The 27,759-nt window shown below is 37.5% G+C and overlaps 1 long non-coding RNA gene across 1 annotated transcript in view; it reads left to right on the forward strand.

The window, feature by feature from the left end:
* Positions 1-24,607, forward strand: part of LOC112678402 (uncharacterized) — a 54,642-nt gene extending 30,035 nt beyond the window's left edge. Inside the window, exon 3 of the long non-coding RNA XR_003147543.2 lies at positions 24,405-24,607. This is a non-coding gene — a long non-coding RNA (uncharacterized LOC112678402). The remainder of the gene's footprint in view (positions 1-24,404) is intronic.
* The last annotated feature ends 3,152 nt before the right edge of the window (positions 24,608-27,759 follow it).

Here is a 27,759-nt window from a genome sequence, read left to right on the forward strand (position 1 = left end):
TCTGTTCTCACCCTTGGTGATCTTTTCATTCATGCCCTCAACAGTCACTTCTGCATAGCAGATGCCAGAAGTCTGATCCGTGTAGTCTTGACTCCTCTTCAAGCACCAGACCTATTTTTCCATCTCCCAGTTAGTTATTTTTCTTCTGGTTGGCCTACCAATGTTTCAAACATAATGTGTCCAAACTATGTCCCTGCCTTCAAACTCTTCTCACATTTATGCCTTACCAAACTAGAAATCTGAGTTATCTTTGGCTTTTCTTTGTACCTTATTCCCTGCTTCCAAGGGTCTGCCAAGTCTTGTTGATTTTACTTTTTTTTTTTTTTTTAAGATTTTACTTATTTATTCATGAGAGACACAGAGAGAGAGGGAGAGAGAGAGAGGCAGAGACACAGGCAGAGGGAGAGGGAGAAGCAGGCTCCATGCAGGGAGCCCAATGTGGGACATGATCCTGGGACTCTGGGATTACACTCTGAGCTGAAGGCAGATGCTCAACCGCTGAGCCACCCAGATGTCCCATTGATTCTGATTTCTAAAAGCTTTTTGAAATCAGTATTTTCTAAGTCTATTCCTATGGTAATCATTGAGACCTTTCATCCAAAATTAGTATCTACTATGTGTCAGGCACTGGGCAAAGGACACAAAGTAGATAAGGCTGCCCTCCAACTTAAGAGAAGGGATAGAAAGGGGACACATGGGTGGCTTAGTGGTTGAGAGTCTGCTTTTGGCTCAGGGCATGATTCCAGAGTCTCGGGATTGAGTCCTACATCAGGCTCCCCCTGGGGAGCCTACTTCTCCCTCTGCCTATGTCTCTGCCTCTCTCTCTGTGTCTTTCATGAATAAATAAATAAAATCTTAAAAAAAAACAGAAGGAAATAAATCACTAGTGTGACAAGTGTCATAGTGGAAGGAAGCATGTAACAGTGTGTTCTGGGAATGCAGCAGAAGTGGGAGAACAATGTGCTACTGGCACAGGAAATAGAATTGGACAAACATGTTGGAGGTGTTTGGCTGCATGCAGCAAACTACCTCTTTCTGAGCACCAAATAAACAATTACATAAGTGATGTTTCCTTAACCTGTTTTACCACTAGCAAAGAGGCTTTTATTTTCCTTTTATGATATTTGTTGTTCTAAGTGTGATCTGCCTCTCCCTTTGGTAGTGATAGTTTGAGTGTTATGAAAATCTGCCTGTTCTGTGGTATGTGACTTATGTGAAATTTAAGAATTTCCCTGTGATTTTGTAACACTGACAGTAAGATACAGGAAATTCTATCAAAAAGAGCCACTCAAAATTGTCACTGTCGCTCTTACTATAAGAACAAGAAATGAAAGAAATGTATAACAACATTGAAAATGTCTTTTTAATACTATTTTTCATTTAAAAAATTTAGAAAATTTACTTAGTGGTAAAGGAATAGTTTATTAGCTCAAAATCTTGTATTAAACCTGAATATTCTTATGTTTGGGGTTTTATATTGTTTAAAATTATTATTGTATATCAAAATGGTTAAATATGGTTTTATATGAGTCAACCTAAGAAATCTATAGCTGGATTTTTTGTTGTTGTTGTTATTGGGATCAGTAGAATTGAGAGTGTGTATCATGGTTCTTTTTTTTTTTTTTTTTTTTTCATGGTTCTTAAGGTAATCAAGGAGAGGCCATCTTTATGGCTCAACCATCAACATTCTTTATTTGATCCTCTGATTTTCTTATTCCACTGGAGATTCTTGAATGTTTAATACTTTCTATGACATGAGTATATTTGGGGTGGGATGGTCTTAAAGCACTATTTAGAAAATCTCACATAGGTACTATGTTCTTGGATTTGGAGCTCCCTGAGATAGCTATAGCTATGGATGTCAGAGGTGGGAAGAATTAGGTCTCTTTTTAAAGACAAAGCATTTAAGAATCAAGGGAGTTAATATATCTAACCCTATGCAACTAACAATTGATAGAACTGGTGTTAGAGCTCTGTTTGCAGAGAATAAGGATATATTCAAGAGTTGGGAGAGAGAAATAGAGAGAGAGGAATTAGAAAGACTTATGACAGTATTAGAGCATCATCCTTGTATCTAGGCAACCATGACTTTCAAGATATCCATTAATGCATAATCCTGTAGGGTACCTCCTTACATAATTCTCCCCACCAAGGCCGTTGCCTTCCCATTGGTCTTCAGATCACCAGATGAACTATTTAGTGGCAGGAGGAACAGGTTCTTATGGTTCCAGGGGCTCAGATAAAATTTGGTCTTTCTTCTAATGATTGGGAAATACAAAAAGATTTCTTTAAAGAAAATCAGGTTTCTAATGTGAAATATTCAGTTACTTTGACATATTTACTATTGCTACATACTTATTATTCTTAAATAGCCAGGGATAAGATTTAATGGGGCAAACATTTCAGCTACTTTTTGGTTCATGTGATCTTTGTAAGTGTACTCAAGGAAATTAATTTTTTTAAGGAAATTAATTTTGAAGAAATTTGCAGAATACCAATTGCATTCAGTGTGAGTTCTATTTACTTGTCAATAAATGAAACTCAGTTTTCTGGCTTGCCAAAATGTGTAATCCAAAGTGGAGGGTATAATTTTTTAATGTAATACCATGTTCTAGAGTCTCTTTAGACATAAATGGTATTTTGGATTTGTCTTAATAATAGAAAACTATTTTGAAAATATAAGATTGCCAATAGAGTAAAGACATTATAAAAGCATTATTCTACTTTCATGGCAAGCATATTTAAAAAGTTTTAGTTAAGGAAACCCAGCAATTGAAAACATGACCCCATTCTTCTGTATAAAACATATAAATAAAAGATTATGGAACTAAAACATATTTTGTTGAAAAAAGTCACTCATCATTTTGGTGCACTGACAAAGTACTCATAATTCTCTTTGAACATTTAAAAGTCTGTTGTATCATGCTCTGGACAAGCTTTTAGATTTTAAAAAAGTTGGCTAAATGACCTATTTTAAACTCTTCTCACTGTGTCCTGAGTCTGAGGACCAGAGTGCTCTTCTTTCAGCTGGATTTTTTTATGAGGTGTTAAATCAACATTGCCAAATGTGACTTTGTGGAGCTCTCTTCAACCCCATAGTAGTAGACTGATGCAGACTAGTTGATCATTTGTGTATCTTTAATAGTCTACAATTAACCCTTTTTATAAGGAAATGTGTAGGATGTTTTGGTTATATATAAATCATCATGAATAGAATGCATTTGTATTTATATAGGATGGAGGCCAGGAATCCCTCCATGTATCCATTTATATTTGTTCTGCAGACTTAAAAATGTTGGCAGGACAGGCTGCATACACAGCATCTTGAGTAGTGGTGCATTCTTGATAGACTGATGAAGAAAAATGGGTAAACCATCTTGGATTTCCTAGATTTTTCTGGGGAAGGAGAGGATTTTGTTTCAAGTACAGCAATAATCTCTAACTTCCACAGAGCACTCTCCAGGTCAGAGTGTGTATTCTCACATCCATTGTGTTGCATGATCCTCACAGCTACCCTGACTGCTGAGGAGGGCTGGTAATACCCTCAATTCAAAGTTGAGGAAACCAGCATCCAAGAGAATTTGCTTGAAAATGTAGTGAGAGTGGTCTTACAGTTCAATGTCCATTCCAGTACTTTCACCACAGGAGCCTCATGGTGTGGTCTCAGGAAGTTTGAACAGGTGAAGATTTGGAAATCTTTAACCTGAAGCATTAGGCTGTTTAGGCCTTTGACTAAGCTGGTGGTTCATTTTTCCAAAATTGGGAATTCAATGATAGAATTATCAATCTACTTGAAAATGTAGTTTAAGATTAGCATGGGAGGGATCCCTGGGTGGCGCAGCGGTTTGGCGCCTGCCTTTGGCCCAGGGCGCGATCCTGGAGACCCGGGATCGAATCCCACATTGGGCTCCCGGTGCATGGAGCCTGCTTCTCCCTCTGCCTGTGTCTCTGCCTCTCTCTCTCTCTGTGACTATCAAAAAAAAAAAAAAAAAAATTAAAAAAAAAAAAAAGATTAGCATGGGAATGCACAGTAAAGGCAAAGAGGCAATTTCGGCATCTGACTCTTGTGCGAATAGGTGGAGATGAAAAGGAAAGAGAACTCAACAAATATTTTAATGATCCCCAAGTAATTTTTTAAAGAGTTTGGGTTCTAAATACATAGAATCCTTGTTATAACACAGTTTTTGAAGTTCATGCTTTAGAATGACTTTATAGGTGAAATCTTGACCCCCTTTGGATAAAGTCCCAACCTTCCTAATTTAATAGAAAAATGTTACAATCATAGCCTGATATTAAAGCTATGCCTATTTTTTCTTTTCTTTTCTTTTCTTTTTTTTTCTTTCTTTCTTTTCTTTTTTTTTTCTTTTCTTTTCTCTTTTCAAAGATTTTATTTATTTATTCATGAGAGACAGACAGAGAGAGAGAGAGAGAGAGGCAGAGACACAGGCAGAGGGAGAAGCAGGCTCCATGCAGGGAGCCGGATGTGGGACTCTATCCCGGGTCTTCAGGATCAGGTCCTGGGCTGAAGGCAGGCGCTAAACCGCTGAGCCACCCAGGGATCCCCTATGCCTATTTTCTTGATAAAATAGCAATTTCTTCTCTTTGATCGTGTTAGCTAAATAAAGAGTAATAAATTATTTCTCTTCTTATTATTTGGATATTTGTATGTGTCTGGCCCTTCTAAGGTAAATCATAAATTCTAAAAAATGGGGACTAAATACTGTATATACTAATTGTATGATAAAAATTAATTGAATTAAATTACTTGTATCAAAACTGCTGAGTGCCTTTCTGACAAATACTTATTATATATTCCATGTCTCTATGCAAATGATCTTTCACCATTATTATTGAGAAATAATTGACATACATACATCACTGTGTAAGTTTAAGGCATAGAACATGATTTGGTTTACATATATTGTGAAATTATCACATAGGTTTAGCTAACATCAATCTTCTTGTATAGATACAATAACTTTTAGGATTTACTCTCTTAACAACTTCCCTATATATGGTACAGCAGTATTAGCTATAGTCATCATGTACATTACACCTGTAGTGCTTATTTCTCTTATATCTGGAAGTTTGTGTTGTTTTACCACTTCCTCCAGTTCCCTCTTCTCCCACCTTCTGGCTCTGGTAATCACAAGTCTCTCTCCTTCTCTCTCTCTCTCTCTCTTTTTTTTTTTTTTTAGATTTCACATATAAGTGAGATCATACAGGGGGTGCATGGTGGCCATACGTTAAGCACCCAACTTCAACTCATGTCATGATCTCAGAGTCATGAGATGGAGTCCCATGCTGGGCTCCCTGATCAGCAGGCTGTCTGCTTCTACCTCTCCCTCTGTGCCCTCCCTTCATGCTCTCTCTCTTTCTCTCTCTGAAATAAACAAATAAATCTTTTAAAAAATAAGTGAGATTGGGCAGTATTTGTCTTTCTCTGTTTTACTTATTTCAGTTAGCATAATACCTTCAGAGTTGATCCATTTTGTCATAAATGTCAGTATTTCCTTGGTTTTTTTATGGCTGAGGAATATTCGTATTACACTGATACACACACACACACACACACACACACATATCACAACTTCTTTATTCATCCATCAATGGACACTTAGGTCGTTTCCATGTCTTGGTTGTTGTAAATAAGGCTGCTATGAACATGGGGGTGCAGATACCTTTTTGAGTTAATGTTTTCATTTCCTTTGGATATATTCCCAGAAGTGGAATTGCTGCAGCATATGGTATTTCTATTTCTAATTTTCTGAGGAAATTCCATACTGTTTTCCATAGTGGCTGCACCAACTTACAACCCCACCAACAGCGCATAAGGGTTCCCTTTTCTTTACAGTCTCACGAGCATTTATCTCTTGTCTTTTTGATGATGTTGTACAATTTTTAGTAATGTCTTTTTTATAATGGTTCTATATCCCTTAAGCATACACAAAGTATCCACCTACTTAAAAAAGATACATTTTGACCTCAAATTCCATGGCTATTAAATACTATGTATATGAATGTGCAGAACATAATGAATACATGACCTTTACTAGTATGAAGATCACTGTTGTATCATTTAGTTTTTAATGCTGTACCTGTTTCACATTCAAGCTCTGAAATGCCTTAGAAACTCTGGGCAAATGGCTGTTGCATGCCTCAGTGCCCTCATCTGTAAGACGATGAAGAGAGCTCCTAAGAATGTTATAAGAACTGAATGAGGCGATGCATAGTACTTGGCATATAGTAAATTGTCCTACACGTTATTTAGATAATATTGAATTGAACACATTCAATTGGACATATAAATGCTTGTTCTAAATAAGACAATTTTGAGATAAATGACATCCTCGAGTGGCAGTTGACTGGCCTTCACAATTTTTTCCAATCTCAGTAAAAATGTTATAGATTTTATCTTTCGAGATAAAAATAGATGTTATAAAATGTTTGGAAAATGAAATCACACAACTATTGACATTTCCAGTTGATTTTTTTTCATCACAACTCTGGACATTAGGTCCTGTTTAAAGGTATTTTTTAAGTAGTAAATACCTAGTCATTATTTGTTTCCTTTGACCCATACAGTTGAGAATATTTGCCTCTTGCAGCCTGTTATCACTGCTACATCGTCTTTTCCAAAGATGACAACATCTCTCATCCCACATGTTCTACCCTATCTGAAAACACTGCTGAAGTTACTACGACCCTAAGATGGTGAATTATGTTTTAGGGCTGCCAGGAATCCTTTAGCTATCAAATGTTTACCAGCCTTTAAGAAGCAAGTACTTCCTTATTACATAAAATCACTAGTTATACGGTTGAGTGGTTTCTTTTGAGTAGTTCCTGACAGCTGCAGCAAAGAGAAGGAAAAAGAAAAGCCAAACGGAGTTGAGAGAACTCAAACTATTAATATACCATACAATATTGATTCCTAACTTTGCTTCTGTAAGTGTTTACTAAAAATACAATTACCTAGGCCCCTTCCCTGAAGATTCTAAATCAGCAGGTCTGAGTGGTGGGATCCAAATCTATTTATTATTTTTTTTTAAGGATTTTATTTATGTTTTCATAAGAGACACACAGAGACAGGTAGAGACATAGGCAGAGAGAAGCAGGGACCTTGCAGGGAGCTTGATGTAGGACTCGATCTCAGAACCCTGGGATCACGACCTGAGCCAAAGGCAGACAGACAGACGCTCAACCACTGAGGCACCCAGACGTCCCCAAGTCTGTCTTTAAAAAATTTTTTTATTGGGGTTCAATTTGCCAACATATAGCATAACACCCAGTGCTCATCCCGCCAAGTGGCCCCCGCAGTGCCCATCACCCAGTCACCCCAACCCCCCACCCACCTCCCTTTCCACTACCCCTTGTTCATTTCCCAGAGTTAGGTGTCTCATGTTTTGTCACCCTCATTGATATTTTCACTCATTTTCTCTCCTTTCCCTTTATTCCCTTTCACTAATTTTTATATTCCCCAAATGAATGAGACCATATAATGTTTGTCCTTTTCCGATTGCCAAGTCTGTCTTTTTAACAAGAGTGTCAGACAGTTCTTCTTATCTGGCCACTGGGAAAAACTTCATATAGAAACCTATGAGCATATAAGAAAGCCTCAAGGAAACTTTCCTTTATTTCCCCCCCACCATTTTAGAAATATCAATAACCAAAGCAAGAAAAATAACCTATAATATTATTTCTTAGGATTTTGTGGCTGTTCATAACCATTATGAATGAGGTAATCAGATTGTCTGGGTTCAAATCCAGACTCTTCCACTGCAAGTGCAAACGTGGGCAAGTTATATAATTTCTTTGTGTGGTGACTCTTTATTTGTAAGAAAGCAATGATAATATTACCTCCTAGGGCTACTTTGAAGGTTGAATGAGTCCCTATGTGAAAGTCTTGGAATAGTCCCTGGAACTGATAATAAGTACTCAACAAACATTATTAGCCACCGTTAAAAATAATTTCAGACTATTAATGGTAGCATGCTACCACATCGCAGTACATGGTATTTTCTAAAGATAACAATACTTCCCATCTCACCTGTTCTTCCACAGTGTGATCTTGCTATTCCTCACATCAAGAGGAGAGTCTAGTTCTTCTTTCCTTGAATATGGGTAGACTAACTGCTTTGGTTTACAGATTACAGTGGGACTTCCAAGGCATGGTCATAAAAAAGTGATGCCACTTACTAGAATACTCATGTTTGGAGCCCTGAGATGACATATGAGAGCTCTGATTACTCTGAGGCCACCATGCTGGGGGAAGCCAAATCAGGTGGAGAAGCTACATGTAGGCACTCTGACTGACCATCTTAGTCTTTGATTCATCCCAGCCCAGGCATATGAATGAGGGAGGCTCTAGGTAATTCCAACCTTCTGTTGTGGAGTCACCTTTAGCTTTCAGGTCTTTCCAGCTGAGGTCCAGACATTATGAGGAAAAGATACATCATTTCTTCATGTCCTGTCCAAATTTCTCACCCATAGAATCTGTAAGCATAATAAAATAGTTGCTATTTTAAGCTACAAAGTATTGGAGTAGTTTGTTTTGCAGCAAGAGTGGCTGAAACATACATCTTTCCAACTCCATAAATATAATGCCCATATGTCTTGTTCACTGCTCAGTCTTCATCACCTAGCACATAGTAGCCCTCAACTATTGAAAAATATACTGTATTTTAAACAATTCCTCACGTTGGGCAACTGGATAGTTTTCCATTCTAGTGATTCTAGTTTTCAGAATAAATACTGGAAATGGAATTGCTGAGTCATAGAATCTTGCAAATCATTTTTATATGGAGATATTAAAACATTGAAATACTATTATTACCCACAAAGAATTGTCTAAGGAGAGCCTGTCAATGTTAAACCATCAATGTGTACCTTAAAGAACTAGCAGGTGCTAATTAAATACACATGACTGACTTATAAACCAGAATAGTGAATTTTGGACAGAATACCAATGTATTAACTTTAAAATAACTAGCTTAGTGGTTTTGTACTTGATGTCTAGATGTCCAAAAAAAAAAAAAAAAAGTTAAAAAGTTAGAAAGGGTCCATATGCTGTGTCAAGTATTTCTAAAAGTCTGACTTATTTTATATGTTCTAGAATAAAGGCAAGATGCTAACAAGCATAATGAGTTTCATTTCTTTTGGTCAAACTTGTAAGTAGTGAAGCATTCTAATACTGAAATTCTAGGAATTTTGAGGCAGAGTTGCTATAGTAAATACTATTAGCAGAGCCACATATTGCTTTCTGATTTAAACATACCATTATTTGACCAACTTTGACAAGATACAGTGTGGTAGCCAAAATTAAGGGCCTGATAGCAGTGAACAGTACTTAAATGTCTAACTCCTTATTTAAATTAATTATTTATTAGCAATTAATATAGCATCATTAGCTATATTAGTCATTTATATGATTTCATAATATTACTAGGAGCACTTGCTGTATTTGCATCTTCAGGTAAAACTCAGATTTTGTAACAGAGTACTCAATACTTAATGTAATTTGTTTGAATAACCTTTCATTTTTTAAAAAAATTATTTCTTTATTTCTTTTTTCTTTTTTAATTTTTTTGAATTTATTTTGATTTTTTGGATTTTTTTATTTTTTATTTTTTATTTTTTATTTTTTTGAATAACCTTTCAAATCATATAATCTATATGGACAAAATAATATAAAACCATAGGGACAGATATTTGAAAAATACATATATGTGCATGGGGATTATCATTTGCAATTACTCCAACACTGAGGAATATATTAAGTTGTTTATAAGCATGAACTTATAACCAGGGGGACTTATTTTTTTTCATGTCCAAAGTAGTTAGACAAAACTTGTTTTATTCTATTCATTGAAGAGTAAACATAATAGAATAAAAAAAATTGGGATTTGAGGTCAGAGAGGTCAGACTCCAGGTGGGTGACCTGGAACAGCCCCTGGACTTCTATGAATCTTAGCTGTAATATTGGGATAATATTATCTCATGGAGTTTTGTGGGGGCTAAATGAGTTATCATATGAAAGATCCAGTCATAATGGATGGCATGCTGGTGTTCAATGAATGTTAGTAGAATCTAAATTTATTTTTCTATATATCTGTCACTGGCTTTCACAATTGGAGCATCCTCTTCCTTGGAAAGTACTGTAAACGTAATAATTCTGACTATTTTCTAGCCACTAGATAGTTCAACCTTATGATGATCTACAATTTTGTCAGACTGTCAGATGAAAGTACATTCTTTATACTCATTGTGTTACTGATAACCCAGGGAACAGAACACCACATTTGAAAACTATCTCACAGCATGAGTTACTAGATAGATGATGAATTGTATCTGTTTTGTCTTATTTTAGTGTCAATTCCAAAAGACTTTTTCTGAATCTATTCTTTTATTTTTTTTAGAGACTGTGGAGGAGGGAAGGGCAGAGGGAGAGGGAGAGAGAGAATCTTTTTTTTTTTTAATTTTTATTTATTTATGATAGTTACAGAGAGAGAGAGAGGCAGAGACACAGGCAGAGGGAGAAGCAGGCTCCATGCACCGGGAGCCCGATGTGAGATTCGATCCCGGGTCTCCAGGATCGCGCCCTGGGCCAAAGGCAGGCGCCAACCTGCTGCGCCACCCAGGGATCCCGGGAGAGAGAGAATCTTAAGCAGACTCCATGTCCAGTGTGGAGCCTGACTTGGGGCTCAATCTCATGACCCTGAGATCATGAACTGAGATGAATCAAGAGTCGGTTGCTTAATTGACTGAGCCACCCAAGCACCCCCTGATTCTATTCTTAACCTCTGATGTCATGTCATATCTTTCAGAACTTATAGATTGCTATGCATCAATAATGCCCCTACATGAAAATGTAGTTACAAAAATACCATTGGAAGTCAACTTATAACTCGTTTGGTTTTGTCATAATTTTCATCTTATGAAATGCAGAGTGCTATTTTTTTTTCTCTTGACCAGAAAAAGATTTGTTTACCTACCATTTCATTGGTAGTATGGCCCACGGTGACTTTTTTGTGTGTGTGTGTGTGAGTGTGTGTATAGCGTCATATAGGCTTTGCCTTTAATGATCTCTTACAGTTAGAAAACACAATAAAACAAACTGTTCGGCTCCTGGACAAATTGTATATTACCAGATCATCACTAGCAGATGTCAGTTGCACATCCAGTCCTTTATGAAATTCATAAATAAAGAATTGTTCTTTCTTTGTGGTTTTAATAAGAAAAAAAAACTGATGTCTAAATAGGTCAGATGACTACAGGGTGAAGCAGAAGCAAACAGTAATCATGTAACAATATGCTTTCATTTTATTTGAAGGGCTAAAGATTCATTGTGGTGAATCACAGGGACTAGCTCTTGGGAATCACGTTTTCTGTTCCAGTACATTTTTCAACAACTTTTGATTTGATTTGATGATGATTTGATATCATCAAATTAATGATAAAATATAGATACCTAATTGCTAATTGAGAAAATGTCTCTTAATAGGTTTGAATAAGGTCCCTAGGAAAGCATTGGGCAAGATTTAGTGAGTCCTCTTGCTATAAAATGAATTATAAAGTAAGACATTTTGAGTTGGAACATAAGGTGACTTTACAGTGACAAGTCTTCAGGTGATTGCAATAATCTTAATGCCCTTTGTATACTTTTTCATTTGTCTTGAGTTTTAAATCCCAACACAATCACTGGAATAACAACAGAATGAACTCAGTTCCTGGATAGATGTGAAGCTCAATTTGACTCCTTATATGGACAAAGCATAGTAATGCTCACAACTATCTGTGGACAACAGGGGCATATAAATGTGCATTAAAGTCGATAAAAATTAGATTTATTTATTTTCACAAAAAAGATTTGATACTGTTGCTTTCATAGACACTGAAAGCAAGCATGTATTTACATGTGAAGGGTTTATACCTTTTCTCCTTTTTTTGGAAGTGAATTATTATGTTTTTGAAAGGATTTATTTATGAGAGAGAGAGAAAGAGAGTGCATATGTGTCAGGGAAGGGGTAGAGGCAGAGGCAGACAAGCAGACTCCCCACTGAGCCTACAGCCTGGCAATGGGCTTGATCCCAGGACCCTGAGATCATAACCTGAGCTGAAATCAAGAGTCCGACTCCTAACTGACTGAGCTACACAGGTGCTCCTGGAAGTGGATTGTTTTTAAGGATTTTTTTTTTCCTGAGCTCCCTCAACAGAATGCTATCAGACCAGAACAACCTACCAGTTAACCTTTGTCAACTTAATAGCAAATAGGATAGAATATACTGTGACCGTTGTGCTGAGACCTCACCCTGGGTTAAGATCAACTGATTAATCATTTTTTTCTGTTTGTTATTCTTTTTCGGTTATAGGACCTTATCATAAACAGAGGGAAACTTACATTTTTGCAGTTCTCATGAATAATTTTCCTAGTTTGGTTCCTATCTAAAAAAGTGAGTGAGGCAAGGACCCCCTTTCTGGATTCTAGTTTTAGCAACTGTGACTGTGTAGAGGGCCAAGGTGTAAGTGAGGATTTTATGAAGGTGTTAAATACAGTTATTTATTCTTTGTAGTAAAGGGACTAAAGAAGGAAAAAAGAAATAAAAAGTGGATTACCTGCCAAAAAATATTTGTCAGTAGACTGTTGACAAAGAACTGCCTGTAATATTGAAAATACACCTCAACTGCTTTGAATCTGTTCCAAGCCTCCTGACATCAATTGTCCCATCCCTGGCCAGGTGACCCATAGTGTTTGCTGTTTGTTAATTGCCTGGGAGCAAAGAAGGGGATTGTGATGAGAAAAAGGGATAGAAATAATAAGGATTTATTTGCAAAATAGGGAGCTTCCACTCAACATTTCCCACACTATGTATATGGAAGCAAATAAAATGGAAGATTATGATGTATGATCTCAGGATATTGAAAAGGAAGGTTATTTATGATAGAAAAGCCACTATAATTTTAAAACATATGGTAGTCTTCTCTTTAGGTGGCTAGGTGTTAGAAGTGACTTATATCTAGTGACCATTATTGCTAGGTCTCATGTAATGATATACAAAGAAAGCTTAAGAATCATGAGCTTCTCCTGTTTAAGCCCTAAAATATGTTTCCATGATGACAGCAACATGGGAAAAATTTGGCTACAGGTATTTTTATTTTTTGGCAATATTGTGTCAAATATCCAGTTGGATTTTTCTTCAGGCTAGTTGTTTGACCACTAAAGGCTGGAAGGGAGGGAGGGAAAGTGAGAGAGATAGAAGGAGGGAGAGAGGGAAGGAGGGAGGGAGGGAGGGACGGACGGACTGTTGGGAGGTACAGATTATTTCATCCTGATCTTGAGCAACATGTAGTGGTAGAGGCTCATTGGCTATATTTAATTGAACCACAAGAAATTGCTGTTTTTATTGGCCACAAGGCTTAGATATCGGCAGTTTCATATACTGCATTGTATTAGGTAATAGTGAACATGTATGCCCTCATTATTTATTGATTATTTATTGAGTCCCAATTTATATAAGAGAGTGTGAAAGACCAAAGGCTCTTCCATAGCCCCTTGGCCTGGGACTAGTGCATTTATTTCTTGCCTTTTAGTGGAGTCCTGCTAGTCTTTAAAGCTGGTCTCCAAATCACTTTCTTTGGGAGTTAATGTTTTATGTCCTTATTTTTTTGCTCAGTGGGGTTCCTGATTTTTACATAAGGGTGATTAACTTGTATATATAACTTTTGTCTTACTTTTCCATTTAACCTGAGAAAAATATTCCATGTCGTAAAATTTTCATAACTATATTTCAAGGGCTATAAATTCTTCCTTTAAGTGAATAGTTTATTAGCCATTCCCATATTTGGAGGATGTTTAGGTAATTGGGTGACTGTCTTTGTGCATAAAGTTTTTTTTTTCTGTTATTTCAGGTTCTTTCCCTAGGATAGAGTCCCCAAAGCAGAATTACTTGGTCAAAGGGTATGAACATAGAAAAATCTCTTGATACATGTCAACTGGAAATAGCTGTATTTTTAATACTGCTTGATATATGAAGTTTGACTCCTCATCAGTCACAGGATATGTTAAAAACAGTTTAAAATGACCTGCAGACATGGTGGTCCAAAACTATACTCAATGACAGTGTCATACTCTGGATAAAGGAAAAGGTTTGGAGTTGCTGGTATCAAGAGAACCACTAGCTATTCTCAAAGGGAATAACCTCTGAATAAGCTGATACCAAAAAGCAAGACCAAGTTCCCAGTGCATACAAGATTGCTTAAAGTTCTGTTTGTAATTATTTTGCCTTGAGGAAAGAGGGAAAAGGAGACCAAGTGTCAGCCTATGTTTAGGTAATTTTTCAAAGAACAAGTTACAACTTTCGCACCTTGGGAAAGAAGAAGTAGAAGACAGAATATGTTTAGGTTTAGATAGTGTGTTTTGGCTGAAAATATAAATCAGAGATAATTTAGTACTGGTCAAAGATATCTCTCAAGCATATTTTTAAATTCCCATATATTTACGATAATATATCTCCCTAAATAAGATAAAGCAAGGCAACTAATGCTAATTAGGCTCTAACTTCTTTAGGTCTGAGAGAAAATAAGCCAGTGATAAAAAGTGTCTACATCTGATGTCATGGCATTGGGGCAGCCAAGCAGTAGGGAGCTTGAGGAGACACCATGGAGCCACAAAATCGAGGAGCAGCTGCTGTGTGTGTTGGCCACTGCTTGTCCAGATGATTATTTGAGATAGCTTACCCTAAAATCCAGAAACAGGGCCCAGCAATAATCAAACCATGCTTGGAGGAAGGTCATTAACATCCCATCGTTCACAGCCACATCCATCAAGGGGAAATGCCTGAGCCATGAGAATACCCTGCCTTGGGGCCAGGGTGAAGCATCAGAAGACAGGTGGCTGTCAAGACCTCTCAGAACTACTTCTGTAGGAGGAAATATACTGGTTTGGAGCATGGAGTCCAGACCTAGATAGTTTAGATTAGAACCTGGAGGCCACCTCTTTCTGATTGTGTGAACTTGGATGGGTCTATGCTTTAGTTTACTCATCTGTAAGATGGGGATAATATGGTCTTTGCCTCAGGATGGCTGTGAAGATGAAGGGATTGAATACGCACTGAGTGCTTACAATGGTGCTTGGCATGTAGTAGGTGCGGTTTACTTTTTCTTCCCTTTACATTTTGAAACACCCAAATAGGGTTACAGGAAGCTTCTAGTAGGTTTTAAATGGGTACATTTAATAAATTCACATTTTATACATACAGTACAGTGTTTATATGGACATCTTCACTTGGGGATCAAGTCCAAGTCTAAACCCAAGGTCGTCTGTGATGTGAGATATGACAAATGGGTCTCCTGGTGCAAAGCCCTGGGATTTATGTTATTGCTTTCTTCCTTGAGGACTATACTGATTAAATAGGTGTCTTTTTTAAGAGTAGCTGATATTGAGAGTGCTTTACTCAACTGCACCCTATTTATTGGACTAGGGAGCAAATTTGGTAGAGTGACTCTGCCTCCCCAACTTTTCCAGCTATTTCAAAGTAGCCATTTAGAGCAGAAGATGTATTGTTGAGGCTCCACACATTAGCACTCTTGAGATCTGGATGACCAAGTGGTGTAGAGCATTGAGTTCAGAACTCGGGTGAAAAGCAGTCAAATTGGGATCCTTCGTGGAAAATTCATGATTCTTCTGGTGCCCTGACATTGTGTGACTGAGTGGAAGACTAGACACTAGTTATAGGGAACAATACAAAAGAAGAAGACAAAGACTTTCTTTTTTTTCTATTCTGGTCAGAGGAAATTGAAGAATCCAAGACTTAATACCAGGCAGCCCAAGCTTTGGAAGGGAATCTGGAGTAGCTGTGCTTGAAAATTTCCACTTCTGGGTTAAAAGTAGTAGATATTAGAGGTCCCTCTTTGGAATTAGATATTCAAAAGAATAAAACTTCATACTTGTTTACAAGGTCTTTACAAAGACCAGATGTTAAAGACTGACCTCAAGTCTTGGTCAGATGTGCAAAAATCCTTGTGCATTGAGAAGAGAGGTGCCTGGAAACAGGGCCCAAGGAACTCTGGGCATTTTTGATATTCCAGTGACCAGATACCAAGAAAGGGTGTGTTATTTCATCTCTGAAACATGAACACCTAGAATTGCAACAGAGAATTGCTGTTGACTCTAGGTCACTTGTATATGACTAGTAAACTCAAGCCCCTTCTCTTGACAATTCAATTTAACTATTATGTAAGCTCTCTTCATAGCTTCCTCTCCACTCAGATAATCACTTTTCCTTGTTTTTCAGTATCAGTGTCTCACAATAAAGCATTGAATTATGAGATGCCAAAAGTATCATTGACATTTTGTTTTTCCTTAATATAGACTGATGTATAAAAAAAGCAAATTTATAAACCATGTTGGTTTTTACTTGAATTATGTTTTGACAGTGAAATAGACTCTTGTAGACCTGAAAGATATAATTACTTTCAAAATGACTGAAGGTTAAGCAAAAATTTAACTGTCTGATTCCAGTGCTATTAGCTATGTGTGAAAAGAAAAACTGCAAAATGTGAGTTGAGAAGATTCAATTAAAATTCATGGCAAAGCTCACCAGGAGTGAGTCAAATTGGAAAATATTGTTGAAGCCATAGCAGAATGTGTGTTATGCCTCTAGGGGTCATTTACTTGAAATCTTTCTCACACACACATGCCATATACATAGATTTTTATCTGTTCCAAGTATATTTGAGCTCATAGAAAGTATGTTAAATCTCCTCAAAAGAGAATTTCTCCATTGTTCTCAAGGATTATTTCTACTTTTCTTCTCACATGTGCTCTCGCCAGGTAGTTCTTTCAGCTGTTGAAATCACTCAGTTGGTGTGCTGCTTTGTGTCTGACAGGAGGAGTAACAAAACAGCCTCAGAGATAAGGTCTAGTTGGAGCAATCATGGAAGATGCCGGGAAAGATTAAAGACAACTGGAGAATTTGCTGGAGCAGCATGAAAAATAAATTGCCTCAGTAAAGTAATGATTAATGAAGCCACTCCTAGGAACCAGTTAAAATTGTTAAAGACCATTTTTAAACACTTTTAGGAGTGCTGCTTTAAGCAATTTATGTATGCAGGAAATGATATTGTAATACTACTTATACTTTAACTTAGAAATACATTTCTTATTAGACTTAAAAGATATTGATATACACTCTCTCACCATTGCAAGATTCTGACTTTATTCCATATGTCTTGCCAACAGCTTTCTGGAGTGTGAAAGTTACATGATAATCTGAAGATTAATTTAGTGTATTGTCAAGAATTATCCTCAAAGTTAATAATTAACATACATTAGCATGCATTAATTAACTTTTCTTCATGGGCTATATTATTCTCACAAATACAATGAAAATATTTTATTAACTGATTAACAAAGTTTTATTCATGGGAAAATGTAAGCAAAAATTCTGTAGGCTAGAAATATTTAACTTAAGCATATTTATAGAATATTGGAATTTCTGAGACAAAGGTCTTATATCAATATACACTTTAATTTTGGTTAGGGTGAAGATATCAGAAGGTGACTAAATTTAAGTGTATAAATTGGTGTGTATATACTTTCTAGATGTGAGGAGAAGGAATACAGAGTTTTAGGAAAATAGATACTCTTCTACTTCCAAATACTGTGTTTCATATGAAAGTAATTTATCAAGAAATTGTAAGTTATAAATCTTTAGCTTATGGCTGCAGCAAGGGCCTCAGCTAAAACCCCAACTATATACTCTCTGAGATTCCAGCATATCTAGTAGGCTTGTCATGTGCTGGGATTATTTGAAAAAAGTCCAAGTGGCCTCCTGAGAATGAGTGAGTCATCCTAAGGAAGAGTCATCCTAAAACAGGGAAAAGGTTGAAGAACAAAGATCTATAAGAACGAGGGAGTAGTTTTGTGTGTGTGTTGCTCATCTTTGTTTTCCATGCATCCTTGTTTTTCTTGGGGATTGGGCTAAATCCCACGTGTAAGATTCGAAGTGAAGCCAGTAAGAGATTTTTCACTCTAATGTCTGAGATTCTAGTGAGTATAACGTGGCACCATTTTGTGATTCAGTAGCAAAGTGTATGAGGAAGGCAGGCCTCTGTATGACCTGAGCAGGTTGTGTAGGGTGCATAGCTCTGGGATGGAGGTAGATCACATGTTGACTCAGAGGCAAGAGCCATCAGAGGAGGTATTCTTTCCACTTCAGAAGGGAGACCACTGGTATAGGTGCATCATCATGAGCTCTTGAGAAAGCCACAATTTTGGCAGGATGCAGCTTTGATGTAGTATATGTTCCTTGGGGCATGGAGAACTTGAGAAGTTGGAGTGGTTTTGGAGAGTTAATTGCCTCAAGCACAGTCTGATGCTTATGCCAGTAGTAGGAAAAACAGTAGCAGGAAGGGTGCCATGTGGGATCTAGGAGGGGTCGAGTGTGCATTCCCTGAAGATATCCAGCAGGGACTCCAGACTGGTAGCTGGGAAATCGAACTGAGGGAGAGAGTATGAAAACTAAAGAAGAAAGTGTTTTGTGACTCCTACCACTACTTGTACCCTTCCAGCCCATATGGGTTTTAGAAGAGTAGATGTTTTATATTATAATCATTTTATATTTCAGAAATAAAAACCAAGAACTTATAATCTCGCAAGAGAATACAATTATCACTATTTATTGACTGGCCATTAAGTGTCAGAGAACATCAACATTTCTTCCATGCCAGTGGGTGGACTACTAGTGTTCTTCCTGAGGGCTAAGATGAGCCCAAATCCAAAAGGGTGGTGTGGTGCAGGGATGGTTGAGAGTCTCCAGGCTGCTGTATGGATAGTATTTCAGGCAGCTGTGTCCATTCCATGCATACATGTCTGTTCTGTGTGGTCACCTCATTTCTACTACAATTACTTTTCTTTTTATTTATTTATTTATTTATTTATTTATTTATTTATTTATTTATTTATTTATTTTAAGATTATTTATTTATTTATCTATCTATTTATTTATTTATTCATTTATATTTTACGATTACTTTTCAAATCAGGGATTTAACCCATTCTCAGAATGGATGTGTGTTGTCCCCTCTCTCTAATCTGTAACCACCTGGAATGATTGGTAGGTGTCATTTTACCCATCTGATAGACAGCAAAGTTGAGGTTCGGGGGAGTCAAGCAAATCGCAACTGTGAATCAGTGGAGAAACAGCCGCATGACTGAATCATCCATCTAGTTCTCTGATTTGGCAAATCTTCAAATAGTGGTTGATTCTCTTGACTCATCCTCATATCTAACTTTGTATAAATGCACGAAGATGACTTCAGTCCTGAGAAAGAACTTGGCCTCTAATTGAGGTCTGTTTCTTTATGAAGCAAGACTACATGGGATTTACCACAAACATGGAGAAATGTGAACCCAAGTTTGGTTTCTTGCTATGTCCATCTATTAGGATAATTACCTTGTTCTTGTTGTTATGTTTATCTATATACAAACAAATGGAAAAACTTTATAAGAATTGTACATGGGTATTGTCTCTTGTGCAAACACATCATTAACAGGAAAAATTATGGGAAAGAAGATTGAGTAAGAATACAACATGATTCATACTCTGCTTTGGGAAAGCTAGAGATCCTAGCACATAACCCAATACTGCTCTATCTTGTTATTTAGCTATCACAAGTATGATTTTCACTGTCTAATTAAATTATAGACTCCCTGAAGGTAAACATTGTCACTTATTCTATGTACGCTTTGCAGGGCTTAGTACAGGGCAAGCAGAGTGGACAACTGTAACATTGTTTTTGTATTGAAATACTTGCTTACAATGAATCTGAGTCTTAATTCCTGATAAGGCATATGTTCTAAAACTACACCCTCTACATCCTTTTATTTGACCTTGAAAGTGATCATATGCAGGAAATGAAGTTGTCCCCTTGTCCTACAAGTATGGACCAAATGTCAGCTTTTTCAGGAAATCTTTCCAGGCTCCTCACTTTGGGCTGGATGCATTCTCTCTGTGTTCTATACATACTGAATTTGAGGCATTTATCTATCATTTTAAAATTGATCTGATTTGCCTGTTTTCTCTATGGGCTTGAGAGACTGAGGACAATAATTTTCTCTGCACCCATAGTGCTTTTCCCACATCTTACTACTACTCATTACATAAGAGGTGCTCAGTAAACATGTGCGCATGCCTGGTCCTCACAATTCTTTTATAAATGACAATTCATTTATATGTGGACATATACTCATTTCCAAGAGGAAACATTTTTTTTTAAATGGCTGAACCAGTTCTGCACTAATATGGAGTCACTAAAATCCATTAGCTCTACTGGGTGTTATACTATATGTTGGCAAATTGAATTTAAACAAAATATTAAAACATAAAAAATAAAGTCCATTGGTTCTGATTTCAATAAAATGTGAAACAACTCTTAAAGAGGAACCATAGCAATTAAACCCAAGTCTTCAGTATTGACCAGATTGCTCGGATATTATGTATTCCTATCTCCATTGGCATCTTCCATTCTAAACAGCAATGGGAGGCTCTCACATTTTGTGTGCCATAGGAGTGGCTGAAAACAAGTGAGAAATCAACTGTTCTGTGATGTATAAATGTGACATTATTTATTTGAATCTCATCTAGACCTGTTATTTAAAGGAATGCTGCTATTTGACTTTTCTTTTTATACCTAACTGAAGTGATAAGACTGCTTGAGGATATATTTCTTTCTTCTCTTTCTCCCTCCCTTCCAGCATCCTCAGCATCTGTGATTTTCTATTCATTGTCATGACATACTGTTTGAGGTTGAGCTTCCTTGAATCCTTGAAATATTGATTCCTTCCTCCCCTTTTTCATTTCTGATATAATGGAGATCTATTAGTATTATATATAAATAGTACATTATTAAACAAAATATTTAGATAATATTTCCTATACAGCATATTTACTGATTTATAAAAGTGACCTCGAATGAGTCTATTGTTTGATTCTGTTTTTAACAGTTATGAGATATTTGATAACTACATTATCATGACTATGTTCTCAAGTATCTGGGTGTTACTTTTGAATTGCCAGAATGGTTTCCTCAATTTGTATGTGGTTCTGACCTTTGACCTATAAAGCATAATGTAACCATATGATATTGGTTCTTAGTATAAATCAAATATGTAGTTCCATATCCACATTCTATGCATCAAGAGGAGATAATTTTCTTCTTCATTTATAATAGCTAATAATTATAATTGCTAGTATTATTTTTTAAGCATAGCAATAGGATAAGCACTAAAGAGTTGTGTTGGTGCAGCTTGCTGTAGCTAAATTTATGAGTTACAACTCTTAATCCAAATGAAATACAATTTTATTTGAGGTAGATCTGCAAGTGGGAGAATGACTATTAATTCTGCAATTCCAAAATAACTAATGTACTTGGTTTGAAGCCAGGTACACTGTGAGTTTTGGATTTAAGTGCTCTTGTGGGAAATACAGAGAGAGATTTTAACATATGGATTCTCAGAAGAAAATGCAACTGTTCCGTATAAGAAATATTGAGTTATTCTTAGTACTTTTTAATGTGTGGTTGACTGTATATTCTTGAGTGGTGCCATTTTTAACACTTGGCAATTCAAGCCAAAGATCTTCATTTCCTGGGGTAATTTTAATAACTTACCCATTCATACAGCAAGCATTTAGTGGGGATTGATGGTAATGTCCCATACTTGATTTGATGAGAAATGCAAGGAAGGTAGAAGCAGGATCTCTTTTCATTGGATTTACAATATTGCTGCAAAATAAAACTTATACATGTTTGTGTGTGTGTACATACACCATGCACATACAGCAAATAGCAAAAGGGTACTACATGTTAATATATTAAAAAATTCACATTGACTCCCTACTGTGTTCTGATCTAGGCAGAGGTTTTGTAGCACATGCCTCTGAGGAGCTCATAATCTGATAGTATATGTGTGGGGGAGGTTCGCAGGAGAGGTGATAATTGAGGGATGAGCCAACCATCTGAGTTGTCGTGAGAACGCTGTTGCCACAGCTACACAATCTCACTGTGAAAACTAAAAGGAGATTTCAGAGAAGAATGGGAGTTTGAGAAGGTTCTCAAAAGAAAAGTATAGCCAAGTTGGGTATGAACACACACTGACAGAGGGCAATGAAGAAGAGATTCCTGTGGGGTCGGAAAGCCTCCTCTGAGGACTGAGCTACATCTTCAAGAAATTTATATATCACAATGATATATAAATCTCTATTATTTAATATATGCATGAAAAAGAGAAAAAAAATGGCAAGGGAACCCAGGCAAGAAAATCCTCAGCGGCAAAGGTATAAGAAGTGCAAATATGTACACATAAGAGTGGTCCACTTACATACAGGTCCTTTTACTAGAAAGAGATCAAATTAGATGGATTTAAGAATAAATAGCATCTGCCTGAAGGTTGGGTCAAATGAGAAATGAAAGCTGTTTAAAAAATATAAAACATTATGTATACACTAATTATTCTCAGGGGAGGCGGCATAGTATATTGGTTAAATGTATAGACTGGGCTCAAGTCACGACTCTATCACTCTCTGGCTATGTGACCTTTCGCAAATTGTTGATCTTCTCTCCACCTCAGTGTCTGCATCTATAAAAAGGGAGTAAGTTATAGTTCCTACCTCACAGGGTTATTAGGGAAATTAAATGAGTTGATCTCTTTAAGTGCTTAAAACAAGCCTGGCACGTTAGTATATATATTAAATTAAAAAATATTCAGTAGGTAATAGAAACTATTATGGGTTCTTAAGCAGAGGATGATATAATGAGATAATGTATGAGGAAGTTCATCTTGTTAATGATATACAGGACAGACTCCAGTGAGGGAAATTTCTGGAGGCTGGAGATGAGATGGGAACAGGTTTCATGAATATCTGGACAAAGACAGTGAGCACTTGGGGCAGAGTGGAGAAAAACTAAGATCTGAACAGAGGACACTTTTCAAAGAAAGAAAGAGCTATTAGAACTTGGGGGGTGGGGCACTGGGTGGCTCAGTGGTTGAGTGTCTGCCTTTGGTTCAGGGCATGATCCTGGGGTCCTGGGATCAAGTCCTGCATCAGGCTCCCCAGGGAGGTGGAGGGAGGGGGGCCTGCTTCTCCCTTTACCTATGTCTCTACCTTTCTCTGTATCTCTCATGAATAAATAAATAAAATCTTAAAAAAAAAGAACTTGGGGGGTTGGTAATGGGGATGTACATTGTTACAGCCAAAGATGACTCCAGTGTTGAGGTTTTGAGAGACTGGGAAAAGTGTTGTGCCATAGACAACAAATGGGGGAAGTTATGCATGGATGGGCCTCAAAGCTTAGTAAATGAAATCTACTGTGCTTAGTCTAAATTTTCTCAAATAATAATAATCATTAGCTAGGATTTCATCTTCCTTTGTGCTTTGGTGCAATTCTTTTGCCATCTGTTCTAGGAAAAATTCAGGATGTCCTTGCTCTTAGAATGGAAAGCAAATTCTAAAAGGAGACGTTTCTTATTTAAAAATATGTGTTTCCCAAGCATTTAACTAAATTAAAAATAAAGCAAAGATAGGAAGAATTTAACTTTTCAACCACTTGGAATTTTGCAGAAAAAAAATTGAGAAATTGTTTCAGTTGGGAATAAAAAAACCCAAAGAAACAAAATAAAACAAAACAAAAACTAGGCCAAGACATGACCCTAAGGCAAAGTCTTAAATCTGAAAGGTCAATAGGTCACTATACTTTAAAAACTGTAATTATAGCTCTTAATTCTTCCACAGGCTTACTGTGTCATGTTAAAGTTATTCACTCCCATATACTATGGCCCATAATGTCACTCGAGGTATCCTTATGGCTTCTCCAGGTATTAAAGAAGCTTGATATGTTTTTGTTTCATTAATCTTTTCTCAGAGGCCAGTGATGAGTTCATCTGACTCTTTTCCATCAAGTTGAAAATTCTTTTCAATTAAAAACTCATCTCTACAGATGGTATTAGCATTAGAAGAGGCCTATTCTGTCTAAAATAACAAATATTGAGATATTTCAAGAATTGCTCTATAAATCATTGGAAATAGAGTTGACTAAAGAGTTTCAGTTGTGTGTGTGTGTGTGTGTGTGTGTGTGTGTGTGTTTAAAGTAAAAGTTGCATAGATGAGAATTTGGCTCATATGCTTTATTGTTGCTAGAATGGATCAGTCTTATCTCAGTGCCTGGGCAATTTTGTTGTACATTAATGTGAAATATTGTGAATGTTTTAACCAAACTATCAACTATGAAATACTTTATCCAAAACATTATGATTACAAAGATGATAATAGAAACAGTTTAAAACAGAAGAGAATGCTCTGTTAAAGAGGACTAGAGAGCCCATTTACTGAATAGTATGGATTTCTTCCAAGCTCCTGTGTGCAGAAAGCATGCAATGCGTGAATAATTCATCTAGAAATTCTATCGTGAAGTTGTATCAGTTTCCACAGTAAAACCTGGCCATGGAGGAGGAAAATACATCAACATCTGTGACAAGCTCTATGAAGAGACAGTGGCAAAGCCTTTCAGGCACCAGGAGCAAAGCAAAATATAATAAATTCACTTAAGTGTCAAATTTGTGTCGGCTGAATAATGACACCATATGTCTGGGTTGCTATGTCACCATAGGCTGCTCTGAAAAAACACATGGCTTTATAGAAACGGCTGTCAGCCTGGGGAAGAAGCCTTGCTGGCTGCTGCCTTTCTGTCCAAGAAAATATAGTCTGCCCAGTAAGTACAGAGTCCTATTAGCAGAAATGATTGTGTTTTTTTTTTTTTTTTAACTAAATTGTCCACATCTAGAGTGAGCTTACTCTTTAGACTTGGCGTGTCCTGTTGGAGAGGCTGTCTTAGGTGTGTTCCTTCATATCCTTCCAATGAGTTGGAACACGGCTTTGAAACTCATCAGTTGGTCTGCTCTGCCCGAGTCTTAAGGATACGCCTTATTTTCATATGGCTCTCTGAGCAACTGTCCTCCCAGGATTTTATAGGCATTGTATCACTAATTGCCTCACAGCATCGCCAGGAGGAATCAAGGACTCAGATATTATTTTGCTCCTTGGCCAACTGAGGCACAGAAAAGTTATGGTCACATTAGCTCTTAGGAGCCATGATTCTGGAGGCAACTCAACATTCGGTATGCCAGGCGGTCGATCAGACATGGCAGATACTCTTTATGGGAAAGAGGATTTGTCCTTCTCTTCTGGGCCTCGGCCTCCTTTCTTCTGGCACACACAGCACTGGCCAGGTGTTCACTTGGTGGCTGCTGTGCTAGGTTCAGCAGCCACGTGAGTGGGGATTCCTCAGGTCACACAATGGGATGCCATTGCGAGAGTTTTCATGCTTAGATATGGACCCTAATGTACGGCAATTACGTCCTGGGTAACTGCACTAACCAGCCTGGGACTCTGCAGAGCACACAGTGCCACCACACACAGGGGAATCTGCAGTCCTGTCTCAGTTGTGCACAGCGGCTTTGTGCCTTGGTTTTCCACCACCATTAGTCCAATGGTATTTGAAGTAGATTGTGGCAAAGATAAGGCACTTAGAATGGGACTTAGTTAGCTTTAATCACAAGGGCATAGGTAGGACCAATGTGTGAATGAGTCTGTTATAAGGAAAATTGTGCATTTATTAGTTTTCCATGGAAGAGCCTTCCCTCTGCAAAGAATTTTAAAACACTAACTTAACTTTTAAACATGACCATTTAAAAAAATAAAAATAAAATAAAAATAAACATGACCATTTTTAAGAGTGGCTGTCCCCAAAATAGGAACTGAGTCACTTGAAGAGCGTGTATCTGTATGTGTGTGTGTGTGTATGTGTGTGTGTGTATGTGTGTACATGACACTAATTCTCTGGATCTGGAGTCTATCCTGGGATTAAGAAACAAAAAAAGCAAAGAAATCCCTTCTCCAGGTGAATCTGATGTGAAGACTGATGATACTTCTGAGGCTTGCACATGCCCTAGTTCCTCTGGCCTTGCCACTTGGGAGTATAAAACATCAAATGTAAAGTGGAACAGATAAAAAAGATTTGTGGTTTCCTGACCAGACAGAGGTGTTTCTTATTCAGCAGTATAATGTCAAGCAGTGGAGAGGATGGTATAAATGCAGCGGTTGAGGCCCAATCTGGAAAGCGGAGTTTCAGACATGTGAAGGAATCCTGGGAGCAGCCATGGGTAGGATGTTTGTTTCATTCCCTCATCCCACCACCATCCCAGGTGTTTGTGCTGACAACCCAGTTCTCTGTCAGCTGCTTTACCCTCTCTTGAAATCAAATTAAAGGGCAGAGCTTCTGCAGAAGCAAGATGGCCACAAAATCAGGAGGAGAAGCCTATTTCTGTCCTCTCTAGAGCCAGACTAAACCTGTTACTGCTTTAACAAAGAGGATATGTCAGAAGTGATGGAGCAGCCCGGGTGGCTCAGTGGTTTAGCGTCGCCTTCAGCCCAGGGCATGATCTTGGAAACTGGGATTGAGTCCCACGTCAGGCTTCCTGCATGGAGCCTGCTTCTCCCTCTGCCTGTCTCTGCTTCTCTCTCTCTGTGTCTCTCATGAATAAATAAATAAAAATTTTTTTAAAAAAAGAAGTGATACTGTGTTAGTTCTTGCTCTACACCTTTGAAAAGACTGGTTCCTTATGCTTCTCCTTTCTTCCAACACTAACTATGGGTTTTTCCCTCTCAAAACCCAATTACCACACTGACAAGAAGCCCAAGTCACATGGAGAGGCTGCATCCACAGCATTTTGTTCCACACTCTTAGCCAAGCTCCTGGTCTAGAACCTGTATCAGTTGTCCATCCTGAGAAGCACCTTGGGCATCCCAGTCCAGCTGAGCCCCAGGTAGCTGCAGCCCAGTCAACACCACATGGAGCAGAAGTACCACACAGGTGAGCCCTGTCAATTCCCAGGATCATAAGAATTAGCAAGGCAGTTAGTGTATTATGCCATAAAGTATTGGGGCAAATTGTTATTCAGCAATAGGTAACTGAACAGAGGGTCAGTGCATTTTCCAGTCCATGCCTGTCTGAAGGTAAAAAATTTGATCAAAGTCACAATTTCAACACAGCATTACTGGCTGTCCTTTCACCTACCATGTGGTAGCTCCACCCCCCTTATCTTCTTCCCATGTAATTTCTCTAAGGGATGGCTGGAACATATGATCTGTGAACCAGACTGTTTGGCCACTGTGTGGCACTGGTTATTTTTTAATTCTTCCTCTGATGACATGTCTGCTCTCGGGTGACATCTCTTTTCTCTGGTGACACTGAGTAGGATCTCTGAAAGCAGCATTGCTGTTGATGGCTGTGATGACTGGAGATGACTATGGGCCTGTAGATGCCCAGGGGTGAAGGCCCTGGGATTCGTATCAAGGCGCCATCTCCATCAGTAATGTGACCACTGGTACCAGTGTGGCTGATACTTTGGTTTTGTAAGGTCCCATGAGGATTTCAGGAATTAGTTCATATGGTAATTGGTGACGTAAGTGGCCATATCCTTATACTTAATAATTGTTCAATTAAAATAAAGAGTTGAGTCATTCTGCTTAGATTTTTTTTTAGTTACTTTTTGGTGGGGAGGATTCAAATAATCTAAATTAAGAACACTTTAACAGTGTTGCTAATGTTGAAACATTTAGCCTTCAGAGAGATTGACTAGACAAATTGCTGTAATCGGATGAGGATACTTCTCAATCAGGTTTTCCTCAGCAATAGTTCATGCTTTAT

This window comes from Canis lupus, chromosome 29 (assembly GCF_003254725.2).
Source record: "Canis lupus dingo isolate Sandy chromosome 29, ASM325472v2, whole genome shotgun sequence".
Taxonomy (NCBI): domain Eukaryota; kingdom Metazoa; phylum Chordata; class Mammalia; order Carnivora; family Canidae; genus Canis; species Canis lupus.